We start from the raw sequence: 12,438 nt of genomic DNA on the forward strand, positions 1-12,438 counted from the left end.
GATTAAGGTCAGGACTTTGACTTGGCCATTCTAAAACATTAATTTTATTCTTCTTTAACCATTCTTTGGTAGAACGACTTGTGTGCTTAGGGTCGTTGTCTTGCTGCATGACCCACCTTCTCTTGAGATTCACTTCATAGACAGATGTCCTGACATTTTCCTTTAGAATTCTCTGATATAATTCAGAATTCATTGTTCCATCAATGGAGTCAAGCCATCCTGGCCCAGATGCAGCAAAACAGGCCCAAACCATGATACTACCACCACCATGTTTCACAGATGGGATAAGATTCTTATGCTAGAGTGCAGCGTTTTCCTTTCTGCAAACATAACGCTTTTCATTTAAACCAAAAAGTTCTATTTTGGTCTCATCCATCCACAAAACATTCTTCCAATAGCCTTCTGGTTTGTCCACGTGATTGCAGACGAGCAGCATTTTTTTTTGGAGAGCAGTGGCTTTCTCCTTGCAACCCTGCCATGCACATCATTGTTGTTCAGTGTTCTCCTGATGGTGGTCTCATGAACATGAACATTAGCCAATGTGAGAGAGGCCTTCAGCTGCTTAGAAGTTACCCTGGGGTCCTTTGTGACCTCGCTGACTATTACACGCCTTGCTCTTGGAGTGATCTTTGTTGGTCGACCACTCCTGGGGAGGGTAACAATGGTCTTGAATTTCCTCCATTTGTACACAATCTGTCTGACTGTGGATTGGTGGAGTCCAAACTCTTTAGAGATGGTTTTGTAACCTTTTCCAGCCTGATGAGCATCAACAACTCTTTTTCTGAGGTCCTCAGAAATCTCCTTTGTTCGTGCCATGATACACTTCAATAAACATGTGTTGTGAAGAGCAGACTTTGATAGATCCTTGTTCTTTAAATAACACAGGGTGCCCACTCACACCTGATTGTCATCCCATTGATTGAAAACACCTGACTCGAATTTCACCTTCAAACTAACTGCTAGTCCTAGAGGTTCACATACTTTTGCCCTCACAAATATGTAATATTCAATCATTTTCCTCAATAAATAAATGACCAAGTATAATATTTTTGTCTCATTTGTTTAACTGGTTTCTCTTTATCTACTTTTAGGACTTGAGTGAAAATCTGATGATGTTTTAGGTCATATTTGTGCAGAAATACTGAAAATTCTGAAGGGTTCACAAACTTTCAAGCACCACTGTAGTTCCTTTCAGGGCATTTGCCCTGGTGTCTGCTGCACTCATCAGTAATTGTCTGCATTCAGATACAATCATGAAAGCAAGCTCCACAGAAAAGGTTAATTATAAAATAAAGTAAGCATTTAAAGGTACAAAAAATGTTCAAATATTTCTTAATTTCCAATAAGTGCCACACTACTGCACTTTTCTAAATGCAAAATAAAATGAAAAAAAAAAAACGCTCAGTTAAATAATGAGATAAGTTTAATGTGACAATGACTGACTGTTTGACATACTGGTTGGAACAAAACTCTAGAGCCACTGGGGATTCCCATGACTGAAGTTTACAACCACTATGGAAATGGCATATCCAGAAAACCGATGGCTAACCCTGCAAAAATATTGCAACAGCACGAAAAGAATACGTGATAGAAGTCAATGTTTCCACTTAACCACCGACTGGACGTTAGCGTCCTGTCAGTCTGTCGCGGTGGAGTTTCCATTTTCCCTCTGTGTCTAGGTAGATCAGGGGTGTCCAATGCGTCGATCGCGATCGACCGTTAGATCGCAAAGGTAGTTCGCGTTGCATTAAATAAAATTTTTTAAACGTTCGTCTATCATATATCCTCCCTATGGCATTTGCCACTTGATTGACATACAGGCCAGTCTGAGATCTCTCTTCTTCTCACACACTGGTCATCCCGCACGCACGAGCTACTGCAAAACTCCGGCTGCGATCTAGTTAACCTTCCAATTTATATCGACTAAAGAAGGGATTTTTTTAAAAAAATTGTTTGGAGAGGGTATGGGCTGGATGTGGAATTGGAAGAGGATTTTTTTCTCAAAATTTCACAATCGAAGTGCATTTGTCTGAGCTGTCAAAACTACTAAACTGACGTCATTCCAAAAAGCAATCTGACAAAGAGAAAAGAGATGGAACTAAAATCGCAGTTAATCGGACAGCCGTCATTTTTCACTCGGCTGAATTCAAAAGCTCCTTGACTGCATTATTCGGCTGTACTTATGCATGCGCGTGAGCCTTTTCCCACATGACGATTATTAAATCCAAATACTGTAGTGACCATAAATGTATTGAATTGTTATTGTTCCATAAATGTTATTCAGTTATACAAGGTACGACAACATATATTTTATGTATAAAGTATACTCAGTATAACTCTACTCTGAGGTAAGAGTTTCCTGGAATCCATGCTGTGTTGACCTACAAGTCTAAATCAGTGTGACATGCGACGGACGGGGACCTTGTTCGCGGCCGGTATTTGCCTTCCAATCAAGGCATCCAACAGACGTGCTACGGACCTCCAGAGCTCCACTCCATCGAAGAGGTTGTCGCTTTATATTACAAGCCAGTGATAACGCCTGGTTACATTATGGTTAAGATGAGGGTTACCTGACTCAAGTCAAGTAAACCAAGTGACAAAAATCTGCAATCCAACTGCCCGTCCAGCAGAGCTACTGAATCGTGGAGGTCTACAGCTGGAGCCATCTGCCTGCGATCCCTCGATTGTGCTAATGTTTATTTTAAACAATCCTCAAACAAACTGAGCTGTAAAGACCAAAAATTCCCGGAAAGGAAACGAAACCACCAAATCAAAGTGGCGTTAACGTTTTTGTATAGTCTATATGCAAATTCACATTTTTTCAGCTCACTTAGAAGCTGACACCACGCCACAACATGAGAGAAAGGAGTCGGTTAGGCTGCAACCGAAGGGCGCACTAACAGTGACGTCACCTTCATGCGCCGACGCCCTCTATAAACTACAAGTCGCCGAACAGCCGGAACGGAGAGCGTGTGAGGCGGTCACTCGGAAAGGTAGAGCTGGTGGGTGCTGTTACAGCATAAGCTGTTGAGTTCCGTTTTTTTAATGTATTGTAAATAATAACAACAGTATGTCCAGTATGCTAAATTCCATCAGTTTTATTTTTAACCGACTCTAGAAATAAATAACTGTGATATCTCCGTGGGTGACATGCTGATGTAGTTATACAACGATTAAGTGCAACATTCAAACCCTTTAGTATAGTATTAGTCGAAACTATAACAGTTATTTAAACTTACTTTTTGTTTCACACCCGTGATCTGCATCCTTACATTTGGTATGTCATACGAGTTCATAAGGTCCTTGTCGAATTTTATTCATTTCTGATTTCTGATTTGCGTTGGTAATTCGTGACACTCTTGGAAATTGCATTCCAATAACCAGGGCGAGTTATTCTGCTAGCAGGGTCATTTTCCGACGATCGGTGTTCAAATCATTTGCTTAAAATATATAGATGTGTGTATTGGATACAAAAATATGTGGAAGATCATTTAATTTCGTGCGCAGCTTGTACAGTTGTAAAGAGGCTAAAATGGAATTTAATATGTAAATTCAGCACAAGGTAATGTTTTCAAAGAGTACATCCTTAAACTGTGGGCCTTTTTCAGGAAAAGACAAGACTTAATCACTAGATGCTTGCAGTAAAATTATGCCTCCATCAAACGTGTTTGGTTTTGTGTCGAATTTTACAGATTAGTAGGCGAATCAACAAGTCAGTAATCGTGAATGTTTCCCCCTTCATACTGATTGCAGTTACCTTTAGCAGAGCTGTATTATCAAGAGTTGACCATATTTTCACTTTTTAATTTTTTTACATTACTAGTGAAACACACAGACCTAAGGCCTAAAATAAAATGCAAATCCCAAACAATTTAAAGATTAGGAGCTGTTAATACTTTTGTTTTCTAAATAGCCACTCCTGTCAGTTCCTGTAGAAGTTACATTGAATTATGTCTGTTGGTTCATATTCTAGAGAGAGGTGAATCTTTTCTATTTTGGCCACACATCCTTTGGTTTTTACCCTTACAAAATACAGCTTGACATTCCATCCATCCATCCTCTTCCGCTTATCTGAGGTCGGGTTGCGGGGGTAGCAGCTTAAGCAGAGAGGCCCAGACTTCCCTCTCCCCGGCCACTTCTTCCAGCTCTTCCAGGAGAATCCCAAGGCGTTCCCAGGCCAGCCGGGAGACATAGTCCCTCCAGCGTGTCCTGGCTCTTCCCCGGGGCCTCCTCCCGGTTGGACGTGCCCGGAACACCTCACCAGGGAGGCGTCCAGGAGGCATCCTGATCAGATGCCCGAGCCACCTCATCTGACTCCTCTCGATGCGGAGGAGCAGCGGCTCTACTCTGAGCCCCTCCCGGATGACTGAGCTTCTCACCCTATCTTTAAGGGAAAGCCCAGACACCCTGCGGAGGAAACTCATTTCAGCCGCTTGTATTCACAATCTCGTTCTTTCGGTCACTACCCATAGCTCATGACCATAGGTGAGGGTAGGAGCGTAGATCGACTGGTAAATTGAGAGCTTTGCCTTACGGCTCAGCTCTTTTTTCACCACGACAGACCGATGCAGAGCCTGCATCACTGCGGATGCCGCACTGATCCGCCTGTCGATCTCATGATCCATTCTTCCCTCACTCGTGAACAAGACCCCGAGATTCTTAAACTCCTCCAGTTGGGGCAGGATCTCTCCCCCAACCCTGAGAGGGCACTCCACCCTTTTCCGGCTGAGGACCATGCTCTCGGATTTGGAGGTGCTGATTCTCATCCCAGCCGCTTCACACCTCCCATGCCCGAGTTTTTGCCTCAGCTTGATTTGCCAAGTAGTGGACTTTAAGGAAACATTGATGTAATGATGTGAAAGGAATGCTTTTATATACTCAGATGTTTTGACTGATGATTGTTGCCATACATTTCTGTCACTTTCTCACTTTTCCAGTCTGTATTACAGACTGTCTTGAGTGCCTGTGAGCCATCATGTTTGTCTGCTGCTCAATTGCAACATCTTGTCTTCTTATTCTTTCTTGCTCTTTGTAATTGGATCGCTTTCTGCAATTTGCTTGGTGTTCAGCAGATGTTGCCACTCTTATTTTTCTGTCTGCCATAATGGTGGTTATCAGTTTGTTTTTCAACCGCTTTGCTGGAAACACGTGACCACAGGTCACATTTTTTTGTATTTCTGTATCGGATCAGGTCATAAACATTCAATTTAGACAAAGATCACGGTCCTATGTAATCTCATTTTTTTGTAAGCAATTGTGTGACAGACAGACTGACCTTAGCATTATATATATATATATCTGTCTGTCTTTATCTATATATATATATATATATTTTATGCAACTGGCCACTGCAGAAAATTCTGAACGTTGACAAAAGTGTGTGTACAGCCATTTGTTCTCGTAATCTGATACAGAGCCTGTCCTGGCAGTGTTAGTTGCAAGACAGGGCTTCCAAAGATAGGGTCCCACAGGTAGCAGCACTTAATGCTATGCCTACATAGTAAAAGTAAGCAAAAATTAGCTAATATGCATAACAGTTTTGGCATTTTGAGCAAAGCAATTAAATATGTAAGCAATCTGGGGCTAAGCAGTGACTCACACATTTGTGTAGTATTTGAGAAGCAATAGTCGCTAAGCTCTTTATTGTCTAACACACGCCTTGCTACTTTGTATTACATACTGTAATAAAGATGCATTGTTCATAACTAGGCTGTGAACCTCTGTAGCTGGTGTCAGAGGCAACTGTGCCATCCTCCTTAATAAAAGGATAAGTAACAGATGGTGCATCACAAACATTTTTAGTAATAAAATGCATTCCATTTGTCATTCCAACAGATGGTACATCAGAAACATTAACTTTGATTTATGAATCCCATACCAAATGCTTTACCAAATGGCATATGAGAGAGACACATGCATTGCATGGTGTACTCAAACATTAACCCCGAGGTCTATGTTTATTACTTAGATTTAAACCCATCTTAGATGGAGGGTAGCATAACTAGTGTAACATATAAAGCTGAATGTGTGTGTGTGTTTGTTTGGTAGGCAAGTCCACCCCAGTGAGCCAATCTGCCAACTTTTACACACATTCTCCATTTGTACAGAGCACCACAATAGCCCATGTTTCTTCCTGACATTTAGTAGTTGTCCCCACCTTAGACAGTGGCAGGTACCCATGCAGGAATCGTATTGGCTTTGTTCATGATGAATAGATTCAAGTGAAAGAACAAAGTAGAATGGCTTCAGTTGACACGTTATTAGCACAATATATTTTTATATATGGGGTGTTAATGGAGTACTGCATCCAAAATTATCTATTTATTTTTTTTATGTTACTAATCCCATGTACTTTGCTGTGGTGGGCAAGAAAATTTGTAATCTAATGTTTTCATGCAGAATGGAAAGAAAACAGCTTATGAAGTAATAGAGATCAATAGTGACCAGTTTTGTACAACAGCAGATGATGTTAAAAACATCCATGGAAAAACAATCTCTTTACTTGTGTCACATGTTAGTTATCTAGTCGTATGCACAGAACAAAAATAGGTACTTCAGAAATACTCAGTGCACATCATAAACAGGAAACTAAAGCATCATAGGAGGCTTATTTTTGAATTAATGACACACTTCTCCCCCTCATTCATTGGTCAAGAATCCTGTATTCGGTTCAGAAAGTCAAACCCACGAGCTTTAGTTTCATGTTTATGATGTGTAGTGAGTAAATATTTAACAATCTTAGTAAAAATGAGCATATGACTGGATAACTAATTTGCGAATTATACAACATGAGTAACGTGAGATTTTTTTTTCTTTATTTCATGGACATTTTTCAAATTATTTGCTGTTGTACAGTGTTGGTCACTTTTGGCTTCTGTTATGTCATACACATTTTTCCTCTCCATTTTTTTTATAAAGACATGAGATAAAATTGTTTTGTTGGTTACCACTACAAAATACACAAGGTAAGTAATATCGTTTTTGGGTGGGGTATTCCTTTAAACTCTGATCCTGATGGGCTGCAACAGCTGCAGGTTTTCAGACCCGCCATTTTTTACTGCTGTGAACTGAACAGGCTTCTTTTGCCTTAATTGTAATATTTTTGATATACTTTGTTAATCCCTGAGATGATATTGTCTTTTCGCATGTCCTTTGGGGGTCTAAGCACTATTGTACAGCGCCCCGGAGTGTTTTTCAGGTCAAGGGCATTCCTCAAGGGCCCTACTCAACGGAGTAGGATCCCTTCTGACAGTAACGGGATTGGGTTGTGTTTTAAGATTATAAACCCCTGCTTCTTTTTTTCCTAACCAACTGCCAAACAATGAAATGCAAAGCAAGTCATGTTGTGACCAGGTAACGCAATTCCATTTGCCCCTCTGTGTCCATTGTACAATGTCTGTAGAGTGTTGTACCGTGTTAGCCATACTGTAGATTGATACAGGAGAAAACAGGGTGAAATGACACCTTTTATTGGCTAACTAAATAGATTACAAATGCAAGATGCAAGATACATCAGGCAAGATGATGAAGGGGCCTTAGTTGCCTCGAAAGCTTGCATTTGTAATCTATTTAGTTAGCCAATAAAAGGTGTCATTTCACCCTTCTTCTGTAAAATATTTAAAAAGAAAAAAGAGAACACTGAAAAATATTGATCGGCTGTGGTCTTCAAAGCATTTGGACAGTGTTCTCAGAATAAAGAAAATCATCTGTTTCAGTTGTGTTTTTGGCATGAAAATTGTGGTGGGCCATACCAGAATTGTCCTTTATATATACAGAACAGAATTGTCCTGCATATGTAGGCTTCTCTAATATTCACATTAACCCAACTAGCTAATAAATAATGTGTTTTCCTCTTGTGTTAATAACTAATAAAATATGAACATTCATGTACCATTTGCTTCACAAAGTATCATATCAGGTGTGATAAAGGCACTATATAGCGCCCGACCCGGCACAGATTACGCAGAGGCATGTGTAAAATCACACAGGCTTTTATTTTTTCTTCAGCCGTGGGGCACGTCTTCCCCGTGTCCCACAGGCCCAACACAGTCCCAAAGCACTTTAAACAGAGCACAAACCACCCTTCCTCTGGCACCACCACTCCTCCCGGGCAACCTCGTCCTCTTCCTCTCGATTCCGGCTTTTTAGTGGTGGAGGCTGGCCTGTTTTATAGCTCACCCGGAAGTGTTCCAGGTGCTTGACCACCTGGTCCCAATTGCACCTCCGGGTGGGGCTGATGACTCGTCCAGCCGGGTTCTTGAGTCTCGGCAGCACTCCCTAGCGGCCACCCCAGCTCCCAACTAGGCTGTGGAGGACTCCATGCCCCATGGAGCCACACGGGAGGCTGCCACCAAGTGTCCCGGGGGAGGTATTGAGCCTGTCCGAAGTTGCCCCCGTGGAACATGCATAGCAGGGGCTTCCCGGCCGGGCATGGAACCCAGCCGTCCATCTCACAGAGGTAATGGGATGCTTGGGCCTGGTCATTGTGACATCCTTCTGACATCATCGTCCTTATCATCCGACAAAATACAACCATGTAAATTAAAAAGTTAAGTAAACTGAGAGCCTTGCAATCCCCTACTACTCACTATAATCCATTCGTTATTAAATGCCTACATTCAAAAATCTACACCTCAGATTTCGAATTGGACAAGCCACAATAACATGGATAGAACATGCAGACTACGCACATTGCATAACTTGAGCACTCAACTCTGTAGTAGTGAGAGCCACCATTAGCCAGCAGTTGGTGGACAACATGAGGCCAACAGACATTTAAAAAAGTGATTTTCTACGTACGTAACCTGTTCATACTACAGCAGTGATTTGTGCTTTTTTGAAACAGATGAACCACACTTCCATTAGGTTCCTGGAACACCTGAAAGACTTCCTAGGTGGCTTTTTCAAATTTAGCACCTCAGGTGGTCCCCCTCAGTCCTGGGTGATCAGGGTACCACTCAGCCCCTCCAGCATAATATCCTATGCTTGGTACATTCTGGTGCATTCTGCTTTTTGTCTTCAAATTACTATGATTACCTTAAAAGGAGCAATTGGTACTGGACTTTTCTTATTGCTGCATGGCCATGACTGAGAAAAGCTTGAACCACAAGGGCAAATGCTTAGTAAAAAAAATAAAATAAATGTGGTCCACATTTTAGTGTGAGGCTTTAGCCTTCAAGCCCCATCACTGATCTGGAAAGTGCACACACCTACCTACTGTAAGAGTAAGGAGAACACTGCACTCCCTCAGCTGGAAATGGGCTTGTAGCACCCAGCAGCACTTCTACAAAAAGCAATATTTTCCTATATAACAATCTGAGCATCTAATGGAAAATTGGAAAAAAAAAATGCCTCAGATAAAGCCATGTTCTGGGCTAGTAACATGACTTCGAGAGCGGACCACTGAATCAACAAGCTAATTAAAAGGGCAGGCTCAGTTATTGGATGCACATTGGACCCCCTGGAGGTTGTGGCTAAGGAGAAAATTAAACAGAACTGAGTGCCATTATGAGCAATGCTTCACATCCTCTCTCTGACATTCAGCCAACAAATTATTCAGCAAGAAACGTCGTGGGGGCTACTTTTATACCAGCAGCAATACACCTACATGATGCATTACTGTGACTGTAACTGCCATATTGGAAGTTTGTTTCTTTTGAATCTATTTCCTTTTTAGTCATTCTGGTGTGTGTTCAAACCACAGTGTGTGTATGTGTTTCTGTGTATTTACAGTTGTGCTTGAAAGTTTGTGAACCCTTTAGAATTTTCTGTATTTCTGCATAAATATGACCTAAAACATCATCAGATTTTCACTCAAGTCCTAAAAGTAGATAAAGAGAAACAAGTTAAGACAAAATATTATACTTGGTCATTTATTTATTAAGGAAAGTGATTGAATATTACAAATTTGTGAGTGGCAAACAAATGCTCACAGGCCACCTGCTCTACCACTTTCCGGGCCTGGGGTCCCTCTGGCCGTAGCCAGCGCCCCATCTTGCCCCAGAACTCGAAGGCCTGGGCACGGGCAGTCTTTTCTGGATCAGATTGCCAGTTCCGCCACTCTGCCGCCTGCTGAACCGGCGTGATGCCGTAGCGGGCCAAGATCTCCGGTTTGAGGAGGTCGTAGTTCGCGGCCTCCTCCTCGGGAAGGTCATAATAGGCCCGCTGCGCGGGTCCCTTCAAGTAAGGCACCAAAATGGACGCCCACTCGGACCGCTGCCACTCGTTCCGGGTGGCCGTCCGTTCAAAAATGGCCAAATAGGATTCAACGTCATCTGCGTCGGTCATCGGCACCAAAGGCGGAGGCGTCGGTTTGGGCGGGTCTGGTCTTGCTCTACGTGCTTCTGCCAGCCTGGCCTTCGTAGCCTCCAACTCCTGGGTGGTTGTGGCTTGCGCTTGCTGCAGAGCTTGGAGTTGGGCATTCATCCCCTGCAGCACCGTATTTAGATCCTGTCCCTCAGTCATTTTCAGGGATCTTCTATCCTGCCAACTACGCCAGTGTAAAAGACTTAAGAGTAGACAGCATAAAGGTTTGGGGTTTGCCAGCCCCGTATATTGTAGCCAATCCACAACGAAAAAACTGGTCAAAATTATAAACAAAACAGTTCATAAACGTGACGCCTTATCATGGCGTCGGCGGCCATTTTATTAGGGAGGAGCCGGAAGTGGAGGAATGCTAGGAAGGACTGTGAGGGAGGATGGGATTGATGACGTCAGGACAAGATGGTGGAGGAAGGGCGGAAGTACCGTACTGCGGTCAAAACCCGGCTTATGGTGGCGGAGCGTCCTTTTTCCTATGAGGAAGCAGAGGGAGAAAGTTAGTACCCTGCCATTCCCTGCCGGCAAATGTGTTCCCAGGTGTGTTAAAATCCGTCCGCGGTCTCCTACTCGCGCGTGCGTGACATATATATATATATATATATATATATATATATATATATATATACAGTGATCCCTTGCTATATCGCGCTTCGACTTTCGTGGCTTCACTCTATCGCGGATTTTAAATGTAAACATATCTAAATATATATCACGGATTTTTCGCTGGTTCATGATTTCTGGACAATGGGTCTTTTAATTTATGCTACACGCTTCCTCAGTTTGTTTGCCCAGTTGATTTCATACAAGGGACGCTATTGGCGGATGGCTGAGAAGCTACCCAATCAGAGCATGTATTACGTATTAAATAAAACTCCTCAATAATATGCGATGTGCTTCCTGTGCGGTGCTTGATTGTTTGTTTTTCTCTGTCTCTCTCACTCTCTCTGCCTGACGGAGGGGGTGTGAGCAGAGGGGCTGTTTGCCTAGAGGATACAGATGCTACTCTAAAAATGCTGAAAGACTACCTTCACATTGCTCCCTTCTGTTGTGGCTGCTTTATCGTGGTGCGCATACTTAAAAGCCCAACAGCACGTATTGATTTTTTAAATTGTTTGCTTTTCTGTCACGCTCGCTCTCTCTCTCTGACATTCTCTGCTCCTGACGCGCTCCTTTATGACGGCGCTCCTTTGAAGAGAAGATATGTTTGCATTCTTTTAATTGTGAGAAAGAACTGCCATCTCTGTCTTGTCATGGAGCACAGTTTAAACTTTTGACTAAAGGGTGTTATTTCATGTCTAGAGGGCTCTAATAATGTTAACAGTGTGAGAGAGTTTATAAGGGCTTAAAATATATAAAAATAACCATACAAACATATGGTTTCTACTTCACGGATTTTCACCTATCGCGGGGGGTTCTGGAACGCAACCCCCGCGATCGAGGAGGGATTACTGTATATGTATGTATATATATATATGTGTGTGTGTGTATGTATTTATTTAAATAACCTCTGTAAAAAGCCAAATTTCCACCTGCGGACAACTACAGTTACATTTATCTAAAGCTGACAGTTATAAACAGTTTAATAAGAAGTTAAATTATTAATGGGTGGTGATTGCATATTTCGTTCAACATTTAGTAGGGGTGTGCTCAACTGGCCCTTAATGCAGAAACACAATTGAACAGTTTTAAAAATGTTTGCTTTGGAAGAATGTGAGCATCAACAAGCTACTAAATCAAATAATGAGTTCCATTAACCTCAAAAAATGGGTTCTAATGAAGAAATTGATTGTACTAAAAATGGTGGCTCTCCAGGACGAGATTCTGAGACCCCTGAGTTTACAATTTAAGGTTCTAAATCATACAGAACAGATCAATAAAAATTAAGACAAAGTATGTCCAGTTAACAGTAGAGATTGGTTAAGTATTAAGAAAATGGCTGGAATTAAACCATGGAGCTCTTCAAAGTCAGAGTTTTCCATAGTGTATTCTATTTCACACATCAACACTTTGTGATATTACAATAAGTTCACTTTGTGATTGTAATGTTAGCAGACCACTTGAGTTTGTAACTTTAAACATCCATTTTGACTTGGACCAGAAACATGTACTACAGACCAC

The 12,438-nt window shown here is 41.9% G+C and overlaps 1 protein-coding gene across 8 annotated transcripts in view; it reads left to right on the top strand.

The window, feature by feature from the left end:
* The first annotated feature begins 2,938 nt into the window (after nucleotides 1-2,938).
* LOC120532647 (aminopeptidase O (putative)) overlaps nucleotides 2,939-12,438 on the top strand; it is a 233,214-nt gene continuing 223,714 nt past the window's right edge. For 7 of the 8 annotated variants that reach the window (XR_005634332.1, XR_005634333.1, XM_039758845.1 and 4 more), the window contains exon 1: nucleotides 2,940-3,002. The gene's annotated coding sequence lies outside the window, so the exon portion shown is untranslated. Of the gene's footprint in view, nucleotides 3,003-12,438 lie in introns of all 8 variants that reach the window. The other variant, XM_039758846.1, reaches the window with a different exon arrangement.

Source organism: Polypterus senegalus, chromosome 7 (genome assembly GCF_016835505.1).
Source record: "Polypterus senegalus isolate Bchr_013 chromosome 7, ASM1683550v1, whole genome shotgun sequence".
Lineage (NCBI taxonomy): Eukaryota > Metazoa > Chordata > Cladistia > Polypteriformes > Polypteridae > Polypterus > Polypterus senegalus.